Source organism: Ranitomeya variabilis, chromosome 6 (assembly GCF_051348905.1).
Source record: "Ranitomeya variabilis isolate aRanVar5 chromosome 6, aRanVar5.hap1, whole genome shotgun sequence".
Lineage (NCBI taxonomy): Eukaryota > Metazoa > Chordata > Amphibia > Anura > Dendrobatidae > Ranitomeya > Ranitomeya variabilis.
The window spans coordinates 268,637,098-268,657,957 of NC_135237.1; the positions used below are offsets into that span (position 1 = coordinate 268,637,098).

The 20,860-nt window shown below is 44.5% G+C and overlaps 1 long non-coding RNA gene and 1 pseudogene across 1 annotated transcript in view; one reads left to right on the top strand and one right to left on the bottom strand.

Annotated features, from left to right (window-relative positions):
• LOC143782103 (polypeptide N-acetylgalactosaminyltransferase 12-like) overlaps positions 1-19,542 on the bottom strand; it is a 268,248-nt pseudogene extending 248,706 nt beyond the window's left edge.
• LOC143782298 (uncharacterized) overlaps positions 1-20,860 on the top strand; it is a 906,302-nt gene that overhangs the window by 766,739 nt on the left and 118,703 nt on the right. The window lies entirely within an intron of this gene.

The window sequence follows — 20,860 nt, forward strand, 5'->3', positions numbered from 1 at the left end:
ACAGTACGAGGCGGGATCTCGGCCAGCGCGGCCGCACAGGCGCAGCCAGCCTGACACCAAATGATGTCAGAAGACGGGCAGCGCAAAATGTGTGCATGGCCAAGGGCTAACCTAACAGCGCAGGCTCCGGGACTGATTCAAACAACGCTGAGGAGGCGGCGCACGGCGCCAAGGGGGTAAGAATGACGGCTGTGCTGCGTCACATCACAAAGGAAAGTTCCACCTACCGGACGGTATCACGGTAGGAGGGGACACTTTTCATAAGTGTTAGGTTCAGCATGTGCAAGGACCATAATTAAAAGAGCGAAGTTTACCTTTTCCAGCATTAGTGCTGTACACGATGGCTCTTTCAGCTACAAACGCCTGGGGGGGGGGTTAAAGTTTCCCTTTCAACTTGCTCCAGTGCAGGCTTCGGCCTACACTCTGCTCCCTCTCCTCCTCCTGCTGACCCTGGGCTCCAACACCGCCAGTTAGGGCCCGGTACTGCTAGCTGCACAGAGAAAAACACCAGCCAATGTGTCAGTGGGGTTCAGCACCGCCAGCTGTTCCCCTGCTGTGTAGCCGGCATCATGTCCTGCAAAAGCCACGCAGACACAAGAACTGAAATTGAAGGAAACCTGTCCCCCCTCCCCCAGGTGTTTCTACGTTTTACAGCCACCTTGTACGACAGTAATGCTGCATGTGTGCAAGGTGGCTCAGAAACTTAGTCTCCTTGCCCATGGGGAACTGAACACGTCTAAAATGAGTCCTCTGCGACCATTAAAACGTCCCTCAGGTGTGATTTTCCTTTGTATTGACACGCAACAAGCTCCTTGGTAGCGCTGCCCGTCTTCTGGCATCATTGTTTGGCTGCCTGCGCCTCTGCGGCCGCCGTGCCCCACACAACGCCCCTCGGTGTCTTATTTATTTGTACTGCGAGGGTGTGATTGATGGGCATGAACGGTGCATTTCTTCGCCTGTCCCTCATCTCCTTCCGCCTTCTTCGGACTGTGCGGCTTCATGGCCGTGGCATGCGATAAGGGATCAGCTGACGCCGCATAGTCTGAAGCGGGTGTAAGAAACCAAGCGAGAGGCGAACATATGTACTGCACCAGGCCATGAATCCCAGCCCCGCAGTGTTTTAACAATGTTAAGACACTGCGGGGCTGGGATTCATGGTCATCGCAAACCGCAGCGGCCGACATTACATGATGTCAGAGGATGGGCAGCGCTAACAGCGCAAGGCCAAGGGATAACACGACAGCGCAGACTCCTGTGCAACAAATAACAATGCTCAGGAGGCCGCGCCAAGCACCAAGGTGGCATTTTTGCCAGCTGTACTGCGTCTCTTTACGAAGGGAACTCACGCCTCAAAATCAGTTTGACTGTGTAAGGGCCTAAATGTTATACGTGTTCCTTTCAGCGTGTGCAAGGAGCAAAATTAAAAGAGCAACCTTTGACTTGTGCAGCATTACTGCTGCATAAGCTGTGGCTCTTCTACTTTGTAACACCTGAGTGGGGGTTAAAGGTTTACTTTAAAATTGGTTCAATTAGGCTTCGGCCTACACTCTGCTCCCCCTGCAGAGCCCTGGCTCCAACACCGCCAGTTGGGGCCCGGTACTGCTAGCTGCACAGAGAAAAACACCAGCCAATGTGTCAGTGGGGTCCAGCACCGCCAGCTGTTCCCCTGCTGTGCAGCCGGCAACGTGTCCTGCAACTGCCACGCAGGCACAACAGACCCAAAGCTGCCGCCAGTGCAGGCTTCGGCCTACACTCTGCTCCATCTCCTCCTCCTGCTGACCCCGGGCTCTAACACCGCCAGTTGGGGCCCGGTACTGCTAGCTGCACAGAGAAAAACACCAGCCAATGTGTCAGTGGGGTTCAGCACCGCCAGCTGTTCCCCTGCTGTGCAGCCGGCATCATGTCCTGCAAAAGCCACGCAGACACAAGAACTGAAATTGAAGGGAACCTGTCCCCCCTCCCCCAGGCGTTTGTACGTTTTTAAGGCCACCTCGTACAGCGGTAATGCTGCATGTGTGCAAGGTGGCTCATAAACGTATTCTCCTCGCACATGTGGAACTGAAAACACGTCTAAAATGTGTCCTCTGTGTGACCATTTAACCGTCCCGGTGGTGTGACTTTCCTTTGTAATGACACGCAGCAACCCCCTTGGTAGCGCTGCCCGTCTTCTGGCATCATTGTTTGGCTGGCTGCGCCTCTGCGGCCGCCCTGACCCGCACAACGCCCCTCGGTGTCTTATTTATTTGGACTGCGAGGGTGTGATTGATGGGCATGAGCAGTGCCTATCTTCGCCTGTCCCTCATCTCCTTCCGCCTTCTTCAGACTGTGCGGCTTCATGGCCGTGGCATGCGATAAGGCATCAGCTGACGCCGCACAGTCTGAAGCGGGTGTAAGGACCCGAGTGTGAGAGGCGAACATATGTACTACGCCAGGCCATGAATCCCAGCCCCGCAGTGTTTTAACTATATAAAGACACTGCGGGGCTGGGATTCATGGTCATCGCAAAGCGCAACGGCCGACATTAAATGATGTCAGAAGATGGGCAGCGCTAACAGCGCTAGGCCGGGGGATAACACGACAGCGCAGACTCCTGTACAGCAAATAACAACGCTCAGGAGGCTGCACCCAGCACCAAGGTGGGATTCTTGACATCTGTGCTGCGTCTCATTACAAAGGGAACTCGCGCCTCCAACACAGTTTGACTGTATAAAGGGCTAAATGTTATACGTGTTTCATTCGGCGTGTGCAAGGAGCAAAATTAAAAGAGCAACCTTTGACTTGTGCGGCACTACTGCTGCATAAGCTGTGGCTCTTCTAGTTTGTAACCCCTGAGGGGGGGTTAAAGGTTACCTTTGAAATCGGTTCAATTAGGCTTCGGCCTACACTCTGCTCCACCGGCAGAGCCCGGGCTCCAACAACGCTAGTTGCTGTCCGGAAGTGCTGGCTGCACAGAGCCAAACACCTCGCCAATGTGTCAGTGGGGTCCAGCACCGCCAGCTGTTCCCCTGCTGTGTAGCCGGCAACGTGTCCTGCGACCGCCACGCAGGCACAACAGACCCAAAGCTGCCGCCACTGCAGGCTACGGCCTACACTCCCCTCCCCCTTGCTCCTCCTCCTGCTCCTCCTCCTGCTGACCCCGGGCTCTAACACCGCCAGTTGGGGCCCGGTACTGCTAGCTGCACAGAGAAAAACACCAGCCAATGTGTCAGTGGGGTCCAGCACCGCCAGCTGTTCCCCTGCTGTGTAGCCGGCAATGTGTCCTGCAAAAGCCACGCAGACACAAGAACTGAAATTGAAGGGAACCTGTCCCCCCTCCCCCAGGCGTTTGTACGTTTTTAAGGCCACCTCGTACAGCGGTAATGCTGCATGTGTGCAAGGTGGCTCATAAACGTATTCTCCTCGCACATGTGGAACTGAAAACACGTCTAAAATGTGTCCTCTGTGTGACCATTTAACCGTCCCGGTGGTGTGACTTTCCTTTGTAATGACACGCTGCAACCCCCTTGGTAGCGCTGCCCGTCTTCTGGCATCATTGTTTGGCTGGCTGCGCCTCTGCGGCCGCCCTGACCCACACAACGCCCCTCGGTGTCTTATTTATTTGGACTGCGAGGGTGTGATTGATGGGCATGAGCAGTGCCTATCTTCGCCTGTCCCTCATCTCCTTCCGCCTTCTTCAGACTGTGCGGCTTCATGGCCGTGGCATGCGATAAGGGATCAGCTGACGCCGCACAGTCTGAAGCGGGTGTAAGGACCCGAGTGTGAGAGGCGAACATATGTACTACGCCAGGCCATGAATCCCAGCCCCGCAGTGTTTTAACTATATAAAGACACTGCGGGGCTGGGATTCATGGTCATCGCAAAGCGCAACGGCCGACATTAAATGATGTCAGAAGATGGGCAGCGCTAACAGCGCTAGGCCGGGGGATAACACGACAGCGCAGACTCCTGTACAGCAAATAACAACGCTCAGGAGGCTGCACCCAGCACCAAGGTGGGATTCTTGACATCTGTGCTGCGTCTCATTAGAAAGGGAACTCGCGCCTCCAACACAGTTTGACTGTATAAAGGGCTAAATGTTATACGTGTTTCATTCGGCGTGTGCAAGGAGCAAAATTAAAATAGCAACCTTTGACTTGCGCGGCACTACTGCTGCATAAGCTGTGGCTCTTCTAGTTTGTAACCCCTGAGGGGGGGTTAAAGGTTACCTTTGAAATCGGTTCAATTAGGCTTCGGCCTACACTCTGCTCCACCGGCAGAGCCCGGGCTCCAACAACGCTAGTTGCTGTCCGGAAGTGCTGGCTGCACAGAGCCAAACACCTCGCCAATGTGTCAGTGGGGTCCAGCACCGCCAGCTGTTCCCCTGCTGTGTAGCCGGCAACGTGTCCTGCGACCGCCACGCAGGCACAACAGACCCAAAGCTGCCGCCACTGCAGGCTTCGGCCTACACTCCCCTCCCCCTTGCTCCTCCTCCTGCTCCTCCTCCTGCTGACCCCGGGCTCTAACACCGCCAGTTGGGGCCCGGTACTGCTAGCTGCACAGAGAAAAACACCAGCCAATGTGTCAGTGGGGTCCAGCACCGCCAGCTGTTCCCCTGCTGTGTAGCCGGCAATGTGTCCTGCAAAAGCCACGCAGACACAAGAACTGAAATTGAAGGGAACCTGTCCCCCCTCCCCCAGGCGTTTGTACGCTTTTAAGGCCACCTCGTACAGCGGTAATGCTGCATGTGTGCAAGGTGGCTCATAAACGTATTCTCCTCGCACATGTGGAACTGAAAACACGTCTAAAATGTGTCCTCTGTGTGACCATTTAACCGTCCCGGTGGTGTGACTTTCCTTTGTAATGACACGCTGCAACCCCCTTGGTAGCGCTGCCCGTCTTCTGGCATCATTGTTTGGCTGCCTGCGCCTCTGCGGCCGCCCTGACCCACACAACGCCCCTCGGTGTCTGATTTCTTGGGACTGCGAGGGTGTGATTGATGGGCAGGAGCGGTGCATATCTTCGCCTGTCCCTCATCTCCTTCCGCCTTCTTCAGACTGTGCGGCTTCATGGCCGCGGCATGCGATAAGGGATCAGCTGACGCCGCACAGTCTGAAGCGGGTGTAAGGACCCGAGTGTCAGAGGCGAACATATGTGCTGCGCCAGGCCATGAATCCCAGCCCCGCAGTGTTTTAACAATGTTAAGACACTGCGGGGCTGGGATTCATGGTCATCGCGAACCGCACCGGCCGACATTACATGAGGTCAGAAGATGGGCAGCGCTAACAGCGCTAGGCCGGGGGATAACACGACAGCGCAGACTCCTGTACAGCAAATAACAACGCTCAGGAGGCTGCACCCAGCACCAAGGTGGGATTCTTGACATCTGTGCTGCGTCTCATTACAAAGGGAACTCGCGCCTCCAACACAGTTTGACTGTATAAAGGGCTAAATGTTATACGTGTTTCATTCGGTGTGTGCAAGGAGCAAAATTAAAAGAGCAACCTTTGACTTGTGCGGCACTACTGCTGCATAAGCTGTGGCTCTTCTAGTTTGTAACCCCTGAGGGGGGGTTAAAGGTTACCTTTGAAATCGGTTCAATTAGGCTTCGGCCTACACTCTGCTCCACCGGCAGAGCCCGGGCTCCAACAACGCTAGTTGCTGTCCGGAAGTGCTGGCTGCACAGAGCCAAACACCTCGCCAATGTGTCAGTGGGGTCCAGCACCGCCAGCTGTTCCCCTGCTGTGTAGCCGGCAACGTGTCCTGCGACCGCCACGCAGGCACAACAGACCGCTGTTGCCGCCACTGCAGGCTTCGGCCTACACTCTGCTCCCTCTCCTCCTCCTGCTGACCCCGGGCTCTAACACCGCCAGTTGGGGCCCGGTACTGCTAGCTGCACAGAGAAAAACACCAGCCAATGTGTCAGTGGGGTCCAGCACCGCCAGCTGTTCCCCTGCTGTGCAGCCGGCATCGTGTCCTGCAAAAGCCACGCAGACACTTGCTCTTGTACCTTCTGCTCCCCATCCTGGTTCCAGTACCGTCAGCTGGTTCCGGGCAGAGCCTTTGGCTTAGGTGCCTCCCTCTGGGTATCCGAGTTCCACCAACGTCAGGTGGTCCTTGGTAGTGCTTTCAGGCACGGGTACCTCCTGCTTAGTAACCGGGTTCCAGTAACGTCAGCTGGTCCTCGGTAGTTCCATTGGCTCTTGGACCTTCGGCTACCCATCCGGGTTCCAGCACCGTCAGCTGGTTCTCGGCAGTGTCTTTTGCTCTTGTACCTTCTGCTCCCCATCCTGGTTCCAGTACCGCCAGCTGGTTCCGGGCAGAGCCTTTGGCTTAGGTGCCTCCCTCTGGGTATCCGAGTTCCACCAACGTCAGGTGGTCCTTGGTAGTGCTTTCAGGCACGGGTACCTCCTGCTTAGTAACCGGGTTCCAGTAACGTCAGCTGGTCCTCGGTAGTTCCATTGGCTCTTGGACCTTTGGGTAGCCATCCGAGTTCCAGTTCCATCAGCTGGTTCTGGGCATTTTCTCAGCCTTCTTGTACCTTCTGCTACATTTCCAAGTTCAAGAGACTAAACACGATGACCCGGAAGACCACCCCTAAGATGACGACGACACCAGAGACGACAACCACCGTGATGACGACGACCCTGGAGACGATGACCCTGAAGACCACCCCGATGACGACGACCCAGGAGACGACGACCCTGGAGACGACGACGACCTGGAAGACCGAGAAGCAGAAGAACAAGAGGCTGCAGAACAAAGAGCAGAAGAACATTAAGCATAACACTAAATATCAGAGCAAAAAATATTATCTAAATTATAAGCAGAAGAAGACTAAGCAGTGTATGGGGGTGAGTCCGTTCCTCCTCGTGGTGCCCCTGGATAAAGCCTGATGCTGCAGGCCAAACTGAACGCGGACAAATGTAACTCTTTTGTGACAGGCAGAACGGAAGGTGTAATCTTCAAACTTTTATAGATAACAACTACGGGAATGCCTGTCACAAATAAGAATATGATGAAGAAGTAGAAAATGATGAAGATAATAGTAAAATAAAAAGAATATGAACAATGTAACCAAAAAAAATAATAGGTAGAAGATGAAGAAGAAGATGAATAAGGTGAAGATAGTTGATGTCAAAGAAGCTGATGATGAGGATAATGAAGAAGAAAGTGTGGGAGAAGTAAAAAAGAAGGTGAAGGGCGTGGAAGTAGTGAAACATCAATATCTGACAAAATTAAAAAAAAATTTACATAGTCAAAATCTTTCTACCGCCGAACGTCATAAAAAAACCCAAAATCCTGCTATTCTATTACATTGGGCTAAACCTCTGTGCCTTTAATGTCTCCGCCACGTCCCCCAATACATCCTACATTATTCTTAGTTGTTTTCCTTCATGTAGAATGAACCTACAAGTTTATAAAGGGTTTTTTTTAATTCCGATATTTTCGTCCCATTGACTTGCATTGGGATCGGGTATCGGTATCGGATTAGATCCGATATTTTGACGGTATCGGCCGATACTTTCCGATACCGATACTTTCCGATATCGGAAAGTATCGCTCAACACTATTTGTAAGTATTAATCCTACCTCATAAAGCTATAGAACTAAAGCATAAAGTGAGTTCAACATCTACAGGATAAATCTACTATACCTTCTCCATCTGTATTATGTTGTGAACTCCTCACCGCATCGACAGTTCTCAAGACCCTATTTTTGAAGCTGCATATAAGCACCGGTAGAAGTGCTCAGTAGAGTTATTGCATTGATATTGCATTGACTTTTGGTCTCTGAAGTGATTACCATTTAGTATGTAAGATGGTTTGTAAAAGGGTTGGTGTCCTTTGTGTGATTTTAAAGGTGTTGCGGTTGTTTTGGTATGTATTAGCAGTGTGAGCACAATGGCCATGGTGACAGAATATTTCTGTACTCAAAGACAATATAAGAAACGGGGACACAACAAGCTTGCTGGTCCTTCATAAGTCAAGCGTCTTAGGACAACAGGTTCTTGTACTTTACTCTGGCGTTCACTGACCCCGGTACTCTCGCTTTACGGCAGTGCTGCGTGGCAAAGTTCACACGCAGCTCTAATGCCGTAAATAGAGACGCCGGAGCCACTGAACTCCGGTAAAGTATGCGATACACTGCCAGGAGCTTCGCTCCTGGTAGTGTATCGCCGGAGAGCAAGCGATCAGCGTGGGACACTCGGTATTGGATTCTGCAGACAGGGAGTATGGATTTGGTTATTTCTTTTGGACTTTTTCCCTAGGGGACCGAGGGTTTCGCGTACCAGTGTGCTGTATGGTGAGTATATACTCTATGTTATATGATTATATCAAATGTCCATAAATTAATATGCATACCTCGCAACATAATATCCAAAACAACTTCCCCATGAAGCAAATGAATGAGGAAAAATGAGGCTTTAAGCAAAATTCATCATATATAAAAAATTATATTTTTATTGATCAATCATTAAAAAATGACATATAAAACAGGAACAAAAGACCTCTATATTAAAATAGCTGGGAACAGCACTATAGCAGGAGACAATTAATAAATGGTAAAAGATGCGGTATGGAGGCTACTAGTACCAATGGGCACATAAATTGCACTGATAGAATATAATATAACAAAAGTAGGTAGTATATAATGATTAGTATGCTCAGAAATGCCTATGGAAACAAACTTCCTATATCAACTGCGATTTTCTATAAGTATACCAACTCCTGTTACCACAATGCAAAAGCAAAATGCTTAGTGCTATACAAATAGGACTGTGCCTATAAACCATATATAGTAGTTTAAACTTACATAAGTGCAAACTCCAAACTAAGCGTGTTCCACAGCGACCCCGACAGCGCCGTTTCGCCTGACCGGCTTCCTCACATAAGGGGGCGTAAGTGTCTATTAATGATTACTCTGCCTTTTTATATCTTAATCTCAGCTGTTCCAAGCGTCGGCATTACGGGGATGGTATAGCGCATGTGCAAGTTGTCGGACATCACTAGGTGAAAGTGACTTCCAGTGTTCTGCGCCTGGAACGCGAGCGTGAAACGCTTCGCCCTCCCATATGAGCAAAGCAGGAAGTCACAGTGACATCACCAACCAGCGCATGCGCAACCCGCACGTCAAGGCTGAAAAAGACGAGAAATATATACAGAGATACGGCAGCCTAAAATAAGAAAACCTTTCTATATGACTACTACCTAGAGCGGTATAATAGCAGCATTTCATATACAAAACAGAGACTGTATAATGCAAATAAATAGTGTGAATAATAACATACAATAATAAATAATTTATGTGAATACATAAAAATATAATAAGTAATATAATGTAACCCAATTTCCCATCAGTATATATAATAACTATCTATTGTATAATAAATACATGTAATAAATATCTCTATCCCCTGACCAATTTAATAAATAAAAATACATATAATAAATACATAGTTTAATATAATTAGAAAGTACATATAATAAATACATAACTACTTAATGATATAAATATTTAATTTATACATAAATATATCCACGATAATATCCCCTTAAGTGCTAGTGAAAACACCATGTAACTAAATAGACAAACATGTAACAGTCTCCAAATTATTTAAAATCTGCGAGCATCTTCATGTGGTTTCCCATTGCTATATCTTCTTTCCACAGCATCATGAAAGGAAAGGAAAATGTCATCATATCAAGGAATACGGTGCCTTATAGAAAATTGCTGCCAAACCTACAACCGTAATCAATAAATAAAAAACAACCGGGTTAATAAAAACATATAGACACATACAAACATAATTAAAAGAACTACAGGAATAATATGAACTATAATGGAGGAAAATATGCAAAACGGCAAATGCTGAAGCTTAAAACTAAAAGGAAGAGCGACTATATCCAAAAATGGGGGGGGGGGATTAGAGGATTTGAAATAGATGGATGGCAAAGGATAAGATGCTCACCACCCGAGGAAAAAGATTTATTACAAAAATGAATTAAAACCCAGAGTCTCATTGAGGCCGTGTGGTGCCAAGGTTCCCAATAAATAAATCCATTTGCTCTCTTTTTGAGCTAGAGCTTTAGCTAAATTACCTCCTCTAATACCAAGTTGAATCTGATCAATGGCCTTGATCTTGAGCCCCCTAGGATCTGATTGATGGATCAGATCCTAGGGGGCTCAAGATCAAGGCCATTGATCAGATTCAACTTGGTATTAGAGGAGGTAATTTAGCTAAAGCTCTAGCTCAAAAAGAGAGCAAATGGATTTATTTATTGGGAACCTTGGCACCACACGGCCTCAATGAGACTCTGGGTTTTAATTCATTTTTGTAATAAATCTTTTTCCTCGGGTGGTGAGCATCTTATCCTTTGCCATCCATCTATTTCAAATCCTCTAATCCCCCCCCCCCCATTTTTGGATATAGTCGCTCTTCCTTTTAGTTTTAAGCTTCAGCATTTGCCGTTTTGCATATTTTCCTCCATTATAGTTCATATTATTCCTGTAGTTCTTTTAATTATGTTTGTATGTGTCTATATGTTTTTATTAACCCGGTTGTTTTTTATTTATTGATTACGGTTGTAGGTTTGGCAGCAATTTTCTATAAGGCACCGTATTCCTTGATATGATGACATTTTCCTTTCCTTTCATGATGCTGTGGAAAGAAGATATAGCAATGGGAAACCACATGAAGATGCTCGCAGATTTTAAATAATTTGGAGACTGTTACATGTTTGTCTATTTAGTTACATGGTGTTTTCACTAGCACTTAAGGGGATATTATCGTGGATATATTTATGTATAAATTAAATATTTATATCATTAAGTAGTTATGTATTTATTATATGTACTTTCTAATTATATTAAACTATGTATTTATTATATGTATTTTTATTTATTAAATTGGTCAGGGGATAGAGATATTTATTACATGTATTTATTATACAATAGATAGTTATTATATATACTGATGGGAAATTGGGTTACATTATATTACTTATTATATTTTTATGTATTCACATAAATTATTTATTATTGTATGTTATTATTCACACTATTTATTTGCATTATACAGTCTCTGTTTTGTATATGAAATGCTGCTATTATACCGCTCTAGATAGTAGTCATATAGAAAGGTTTTCTTATTTTAGGCTGCCGTATCTCTGTATATATTTCTCGTCTTTTTCAGCCTTGACGTGCGGGTTGCGCATGCGCTGGTTGGTGATGTCACTGTGACTTCCTGCTTTGCTCATATGGGAGGGCGAAGCGTTTCACGCTCGCGTTCCAGGCGCAGAACACTGGAAGTCACTTTCACCTAGTGATGTCCGACAACTTGCGCATGCGCTATACCATCCCCGTAATGCCGACGCTTGGAACAGCTGAGATTAAGATATAAAAAGGCAGAGTAATCATTAATAGACACTTACGCCCCCTTATGTGAGGAAGCCGGTCAGGCGAAACGGCGCTGTCGGGGTCGCTGTGGAACACGCTTAGTTTGGAGTTTGCACTTATGTAAGTTTAAACTACTATATATGGTTTATAGGCACAGTCCTATTTGTATAGCACTAAGCATTTTGCTTTTGCATTGTGGTAACAGGAGTTGGTATACTTATAGAAAATCGCAGTTGATATAGGAAGTTTGTTTCCATAGGCATTTCTGAGCATACTAATCATTATATACTACCTACTTTTGTTATATTATATTCTATCAGTGCAATTTATGTGCCCATTGGTACTAGTAGCCTCCATACCGCATCTTTTACCATTTATTAATTGTCTCCTGCTATAGTGCTGTTCCCAGCTATTTTAATATAGAGGTCTTTTGTTCCTGTTTTATATGTCATTTTTTAATGATTGATCAATAAAAATATAATTTTTTATATATGATGAATTTTGCTTAAAGCCTCATTTTTCCTCATTCATTTGCTTCATGGGGAAGTTGTTTTGGACTCTATGTTATATGTTGTATGTAATGTCTGTCATGTATGTTACGTGTATTGTATGTGTATTGTATGTGTATGTGTTTTACTGACAATTGTGCTAAGTCGCCGGACACAGGGACAACTCTCCCATCCTAATATCGGATGGGAGTAGTAATCCCATACGGTGACTTAGCACAATTGGGTGGCACTATCGTCGCGTGGGGACACACACACACAGACACACAGACAGACGCACACACACAGACTTCACACACACATTCACATACATGCCTCCATGCTGACGGTCACACTCCGCCCATGCACTTCCGCCCACGCATTTCCTGCTTCAGCAGTTTCTACACCAAAACCGCAGAACACCCGCAGATATTTTTTCTTCTGCGGGTTTTACTGCGGGTTTGACCCTCACAATGGAGGTCTATGGGTGCAGAACCGCTGCAGTTCCGCACAAAGAAGTGACATGCTGCGGAATGTAAACCGCTGCGTTTCTGCGTGTTTTTTTCCACAGCATGTGCACAGCGGTTTGCGGTTTCCATAGGTTTACATGTTTTTGTAAATGCAATGGAAACTGCAGCGGACCCGCAGCGGCAAAATCGCTGCGGTTCCGCGGTAAAAACCGCAACGTGTGAACATGGCCTTACACAGACTTCCAGGTGAGTGCCATGTTCGGTGTCTGTGCCCGAACAGTAGGTGTTCGGTAGGGAAGCCGATCTTTACTGTTCGGGTTCGCCCATCTCTAGTGACCAGCACAGAAGAAAAATGTGCTTAGCTGCAGAGAAAGTGACAGAGACTGTTTGAGACTGCAGGAGATGCTGCTGAGAAGATTGCCAGCAGACTGCTGCAAATGTCAGCAAATCGCTGCAAGTTTAAACCCACTGTGATGAGTAACAAGTTTTGTTGATGCACCTGAATCTTCTAAGATTAGTAGAAAAAACTGCACCTGTACTATTTAAAGGTGAATGCCATCACAATCAACATTATTTACATATTTTCCCGACACTCCAGGCTCAATACAAACCAACCCCATTAAGTAATTAGTAATATTTGGTAAATATTATTTACCCTTCTATATTAATTTTGTCTTTATATTCAAAAAGCTATGCATTTTTTGTATTAGAGTTAAAAATGGAAATAGAGCTGATCAGTCTAATACTTATGTTATGCAGACATTGAGGTGGCAGGACACTGCGATTAATAAATACACTATTACTACACACATGAAAAACATGAGATACTTAGTTAACATTATTTGATCAAAAAGCGTAAAAGCCATCCAACCACGACAAGGTGTTCCTCATATTGATGGTCCCTAACTTTAATGACTCACCTTTCCATGCGCCTAGAGAGGCCGCAACTGAAACAGGGAAGAAATAGGAGCCCGTCTTAGCTGATAATAAAACCTTGGATGAATGGATGACGGTGCACAACCCAAGAGAGAACCACACACCCAATACAAACTCCCCACCAAAAAATACAATAAAAAGGGCCCACACACCTCCAGTATTAAATATTATATGCACATGCACAAATACGCTATGTAGCCAATATACAAAGATACACTATGTGTTGGCACATTGCAGTTGATGAATACATCTATAGGAGGTACACCTCATCATGGCTGGATGGCTTCTCCTTTTTTGATAAAAAAAATTAACTAAGTACTTGATGATTTTTGTATATGTAATAGTGGAATTCATGTATTCATTAATCCCAGTGTACCGACACGCAGTGTATGTACAAGTTTGCATAATGGCCACATAGCAAATTTATTCACTTGCATATTCATTTTATACTACACATGTGCGTGCCCTATTTTTTTTTTTTACAGCTATGTTATGTAAAAAAAAATTGAAGATAACTCATAGCATTAACATACCTTTGCAATAATGGTTCCAACCATCCAACATGACATTCACAATGACCATCAAGAAAAGTCAGAACTTCTCCATTTGCTTGTGAAGCTCCAATGAGACGTGCCCGTATTAGACCTTCTCTTTTCTTTGAATGGATTAGACGCACTTTCTTCAATGCAGAGACATGTTTTTCCAATGGTTCCTTTAGCTGTTCTACAAATATATTGCAAGTACAATGGTATACCTGTCTACATCATGTCAGTACTGAAAACAATCACTCAGCTCAGACGTTCCCCTGAAGTAGATGGTACAAAATCGCTGTCCAGTGACTGGCTGCAGAAGTTACATGTTGTATATATGACGTCACTGCTTCAGCAGTTGCAAGGCCAGAGTGGCTCTGCTGCAATGGGAAAGTATTGATGATTTTGTTATTTTCAAGCAGATCAAGCTTTTGGGGTATTTCAGTTTAAAGGGAACCTGTCACCCCCAAAATCGAAGATGAGCTAAGCCCACTAGCATCAGGGCCTTATTTACAGCATTCTGTAATGCTGTAGATAAGCCCCCAATGTATCCTTAAAGATGAGAAAAAGAGGTTAGATTATACTCACCCAGGGGCGGTCCGATCCGATGGGCGTCGCGGTCCTGTCCGGGGCCTCCAATCTTCATAGGATGACGTCCTCTTCTTGTCTTCATGCTTCGGCTCCGGCGCAGGCGTACTTTGCCCTGTTGAGGGCAGAGCAAAGTACTGCAGTGCGCAGGTGCTGGGCCTCTCTGACCTTTCCGGCGCCTGCGCACTGCAGTACTTTGATCTGCCCTCAACAGGGCAGAAAAAGTACGCCTGCGCTGGAGCCATAGCGTGAAGACAAGAAGAGGACGTCATCGTAAGAAGATAGGAGGCCCTGGACTGGACCGCGATGCCCATCGGACCCGGACCGCAGTGGGACCGCCCCTGGGTAAGTATAATCTAACCTCTTTTTCTCTTTTTCTCATCTTTCAGGATACATTACAGAATGCTGTAGATAAGCCACTGATACTGGTGGGCTTAGCTCATCTTCGATTTTGGGGGTGACAGGTTCCCTTTAAAAGAGGTTAAAAAGGAGATTAGTTTATGAAAAATAAAATCTTTTAAAGGAGATGCGCTCCAGATTTAAGGCCAATACAACTTTTTTTATATAAGTTTTTTATAATAAGATTGGTAAAAAAAATATTTCTGGATTTCGATGTCAAAAGCAATTTATCGCTTACCTATGTCACTGTAATCATCAACAAGAATAATTTCCTCAAGGAGGATGTCTGGAGTAGTTTCCAGGACACTGTGCACTGTCCGTAGAAGTATTGACCAAGCCTCATTGTAAAAGACAATGATGACAGATGTTCTGGGTAACCTATAGTAGTCATATTTCATAGTTCCACACCTGTAATTGGAAAATACGTTTAGAGGATTGTTGTTAGACTTGATGATTGAAGCAGCGTTACGATTTTTCATAATGATTGTCAAGGCTATGGAAATGTGTCATTAACAGCGAGGATGATTTCTGCTGTCCTTCAGCTAGAACTGAGCAATAAATACTATTCTTACATACTGTTAAAGAAAGCTTTCAAAATGTGCTTTAAGCCAAATTCAGATACCTACGTAGCATGGACCAAGTACAGGCTGCAATGCAAGGACTGGTCTTGAGAACCTCATATACCGTCCGTAAGTCTATCTAGCTGTCAACTTCAGTTAAAGAGACTTCTGGCCAGTCCGTGCATCATGGCCTTTACTCCAACTGTGACACACTGATATCTGAATTCAGCCTTTGAGGGGTTGTCCGGACTTAAGCTTGAAGGCTGCAGTCATTCTATGTGACTGCATCTCAGCTGATATCGGACTGAGAAAAAAATCGCAGCATGCTGCGTATTGCTGCGATTCTCAGATGAGACTCACCAATGTAAGTCAATGGGTGCGAGAAAAAAATCACACAGCACTCGCACCATGCGAGTGCTGTCCGATTTTTACGCACCAGTGTTCTTTGAAAAGCCGGCAATTCAGTGCGTCGTACAGTAAAATCACACTGACATGTTAGAATAGAATAGATATATACACATAGAATAGGTATATATATATATATATATATATATATATATATATATATATATATATATATATATATATATATATATATATATATAAATATATACATACAGTACAGACCAAAAGTTTGGACACACTTTTTTCATTTAAAGATTTTTCTGTATTTTCATGACTATGAAAATTATACATTCACGCTGAAGGCATCAAAACTATGAATTAACACATGTGGAATTATATACTTAGCAAAAAAGTGTGAAACAACTGAAATTATGTCTTATATTCTAGGTTCTTCAAAGTAGCCACCTTTTGCTTTGATGACTGCTTTGCGCACTCTTGGCATTCTCTTGATGAGCTTCAAGAGGTAGATACTGACCCGTGGATGCGCAGACAGAGCGCGAAACGGCCGTCGTCAAATACTGCTCACACGAGCTCCTGTTCTCACTCTCCCGGCCATGAACTTTTAATGGAAATTCAATAAAGCAAGAGATCATCACGGATCGGTGAGTGCATCCTTTCTTTCTTCCTTTTGATGCAAGTGGATTACCTGTGGTTTCATGGAAGAGCACCCGGAGTCTTTCAAGTATAGCGGAACTGTTCTGGTATAATAATACACCTACTGTATGAGACACGCAGTCTAAGGGTCTTACGTGGAGCAGTGCCGTCCTTTTTCTTTCTTTCTTTTTACTTCAATATATATATATGTGTGTGTGTGTGTGTGTGTTTTGAAGTATATTTCATTTTAAAACGATGTGTAAAGGACAGGGAACTGTTGTATTTAAAAGCTCATGTTAAAATCGCATTGCACACGGATTGCATACGGATGTCGCGATAAAAAAATCGCATTGATCTCGCATGACACTCGCATAACACTCACATGACAATCGCATATTTTTCCTCCAGTTTTTCGGTCCAGATTACGGACTGTTTTTTTTCCTCACATATGGGTATGAGCCCTTAGAAGCAGTAAAGTTCCTGTCTTCTTTCTTTCAAATAGGTTATTTGCATAATTATATTAATGGGGAGCATTGCATGGACTATACCTCTCTCTATCCTACATCTGAGATCAGCATAATACAGAGGCAGTGACCCTGATTATACTGATGTGCCACTTACTGACCCACTTGCTGTAGTCTTGATAAAACAATTAGAGGACCAGTATACTTGCTTCCATGTAGTCCTCCATATTCATGAATTTTGTATTTCTCACCACCACCAGCATTGATTGGCAGCTTTGTGCTTATGCACTGTGTCCACAGAAAGCTGCCATTTAGTGGTGTGGGTGGGGTTATACAGAGCTCAGCATTCAGAGAACTGCTAGATCTGCAGCTGATGATGTTATCAAAACTACAACACGCAGGCCAATAAGTGACACATTGCTGGAATCAGGATCTCTGCTCTGCCCCTGCTGCTCTGAGATGAGGCAGCAAAAACCTGATGGTAGATTCCTTTAAGACTATGTTCCTACGATGAGCTTTTATCGCGTTTTTGATGCTGCGTGTTTTCCCTGCATCAAAAACGCAGCGTCTTACAGTTCCAGCAAAATAGACGGGTGAGTTTTTCAAATCCGTAGCGTGTTAATTTCTCTTGCGGGTATGCTGAGTGTTCAGATTTTCCCTATAAACTTACATTAGGTACAGAAAATCCGCAGGTAAAAAACGCATATGCATTTCTAGTGCGTTTTCGCGGTAGAAATGCATCAAAAGCGCATGTAATTTTGCACTTAAGTTTATCAATACAGTTCAATGAAATCAAAATACCAGGAAGCTTTAAAAACAAGGCAGCTTTATTTAAAGAATAACACACCAAACAGACAAAAACCATAGCATCTAAAACGCATTAAAAAAGCATGTTTAAAAAAAGCACACAAAAACGCAGTGAACAAATGCAAGTAACATAATTTAAGTAATAGCTGTAGAAATGGTGCCGAAATTCTGCAACATCAAAACACACCAAAAGCTCATCATGGGAATGTAGCCTAAGGCCGGGCTCATATTAGCGTATGGCATCTGATGCGAGACCATCCGATGCGATATGCTAATGACACTCGGCTTCGTCAGCGCTCCAATCCTCTCGCATCAGAGAATCAAAGCACGGCTGCGAGGAGACAGAGAAAGCAATTTATCCATCTCCTCTGTTGCCAGCGTCCATGGGAATCGCACTGCACGGTGACATCTGAGTGCAGTGCGATGTTTCACACGCCCGCCTAGACTTGTATGGGTGCGTGCGATCCAAAGTTCATATGCAATCGCAGCATGCTGTGCTTTTTTTTCAGTTTGATCCAATCAGAGCTGAAGAAAAATGCAGATGAGCACACAATCATAGAATAACATTGGTCCAAATGCAATCCGAATAATGGTACAGTGGACAGTAATAAAGGGGTGGTCCGACATACAAATTTTCAGCCTTAATCCCTATCTATTTAATGTCACAATGTAGACTATTTTCTAATGTGCTTGCATTAAGAATGTCCTATCTTTTCCTCTTTTCCTAACTACACTACCTAATTGCTTTCCTTTTTACTTCACTGATGACGCATCTTTTGAGAATCCCAGTGTATGCTGGGTTACTCAAACAAAGCGCCATAAGGGGTAGAAACGAAGCATCATCAGTGACCTTTACTTCAAGGGCTGTGCTAGTCTCTGCTCAATGTGCACTATGTACAATGACTGCACGCTCTGTCGCTGACTCAGATCAGCAGTAATGAACCAGCAACAGAGCGCACTGTTAGTGTGCGTTGTCAGAATACCCAGCATGCAGAGATCAGCGCCACCTCGGCAAAATTAATTTGTAGTGATGGGTGAACCAGCTCGGATAAGGTGTTATACTATATGAGCATACTCGTGAGCTAACTGAGTGTCTTTGGTGTGCTCGAAAAATATGTTAGAATCCCGGCGGCTGCGTGTCTCGCAGCTGTTTGACAGCTGCAACACATGCAGGGGATTTCCTGTTTGTTAGGCAATCCCAGCATGTGTTGTGGCTGTCTAACAGCTGCGAGACATGCAGCCACCAGAACTCAAACATATTTATGGAGCCCGCCAAAGACATTCGGATGGGTCAAGAGTATGCTCATATAGTATATCACCTTATCCGAGCACGTTCACTCATCACTATTAATTTGTATATCTGACCAACCATTTAAGATAACATGCCCCAGAATTTTCTAATATAAATTCAGTAGTTGTTCTGCCTGTACTAAACATATGGAAAAATTATCATTCATAACCGGATACGCCTGAGTGTTACCTACTAACATTTCGGAGGTTAGTCTGGACTTACATTGGATTCCATCTCTCCTCTAGGCGACGATGCAGTGAGATCTTGTCACTCAGGTAGATGTTTATCTGATGTTTGTTGATGCTCTCCTCTTCCAGCTTCCTTTCTTTCCACTTAAGTTTGAGTCTCACCGGACGACCAAACTCTCCCAAAGCATTTGGGTCCAATGGTGGCCGTTCATACACTGGCCTCTTCAGCTGCTCATAGTCTAGGTCATTTTGATTAACAGCTCTATCTTTAGGTTCATGTTGCCCCTCAGCTTTTAGTTCTCTGTGATTTTGGATATTATTGTCTTCTGCATCTTTACTTGCTAACAACAGGAAACCAAAGAATGAAAAGCAGGCAATAATAGCAGTCAGTAGGCAAATACCCTTATTTCTCCTCAGTTTTACCAAGCTGTTATAAGTCCACATCTCATCGAATTCATCAGTTAAATCTCAGTCTTGCTTATAGATCTAGTGAAATGCAAAGAAAAACTCAGCAAATTATTAGTGACTCACTGTAGAAGAAGTGTCTTAAAGCAAATACCAATCTAACATAAATTTGTCTAAAGGGAATAAGTACAGGTTAGTAGATTTCTGAGCTTGATAACCTAAACATATTCAAGAAAACAATGGATTCAAAGGCATTAAAAATGACTCATTATTTTACACTAGCAGAGTACATGTTGCACCTTGAAGTACTGATTATGCACCAGCAGTTAATATTGAGGGAATATTACGATACCTATAAAAAACATTCTAAGTATGACTATATTCAAAGTAAAATAAAGACCAATATCAACATTGATAAATAGTAACGCTGAATTTATCATAAAGTCAATGTGCAACCTACCTTCACAATATCATTGGAATCTCCTTACCTCCCATGTCTTGTCTGAATATTGTAGTTTTGAGAAAGAGAACTACTCAACTTTCTCATATTGGCATCCATACTGATCCCACCCAGATCCCACCCACTCAAGTAATCCTCAACTTTTCTGCTTTGTTGCAAATGAAACATGCCAGCACAGAACATTGTTTATCCAAGGAGTTGACATTGAAGGATAGGTGATTGCTGTCATACACAAACTGTCATCAACAGAGGCTACGCACTACAAGACAATGTTCCTAATATAGTATAAACATAGCCTTGGACTTTAACACCTTCAAAGTCTGTTCTAGCCTTAGGAACCAAGACAGATTTTGGAAATCTGGTTTGTGTGAATATACTGTATGGGGATCTTTAGGGGCAATATCCTTAAGCAATTATTCTTCATTTTTCCAGATAATGAAGTATTTCTCCCAGAAAGCTTTTGCAATTACAAGTTTTGTTATACACGTTTATTTCCTTTGTGTGTATTGGAACATCACAAAAAAGAGAAAAAAAGGCCAATTGTACATAATTTCATACAAAATCTCCCAAAAAGGCCAGACAAAATTGTTTGCACCCTCAACTTAATATCTGGTTGCGCACCCTTTGAAATAAATAACTACAATCAATCGCTTCCTATAACCATTAGCAAGCTTCTTACACCTCTCAACTGGAGTTCTGGACCACCTTTCTTTTGTAATTTGCTCCAGGTCTCTCATATTTGAAAGGTTCCATCTTCCAACAGCAATTTTAAAATCTCTCCACAGGTGTTCAATGGGATTTAGATCCGGACACATTGCTGGCCACTTCAGAACTCTTCAGCGTTTTGTTTCCATCCATTTATGGGTGCTTCTTGAAGTATGTTTGGGGTCATTGTCCTACTA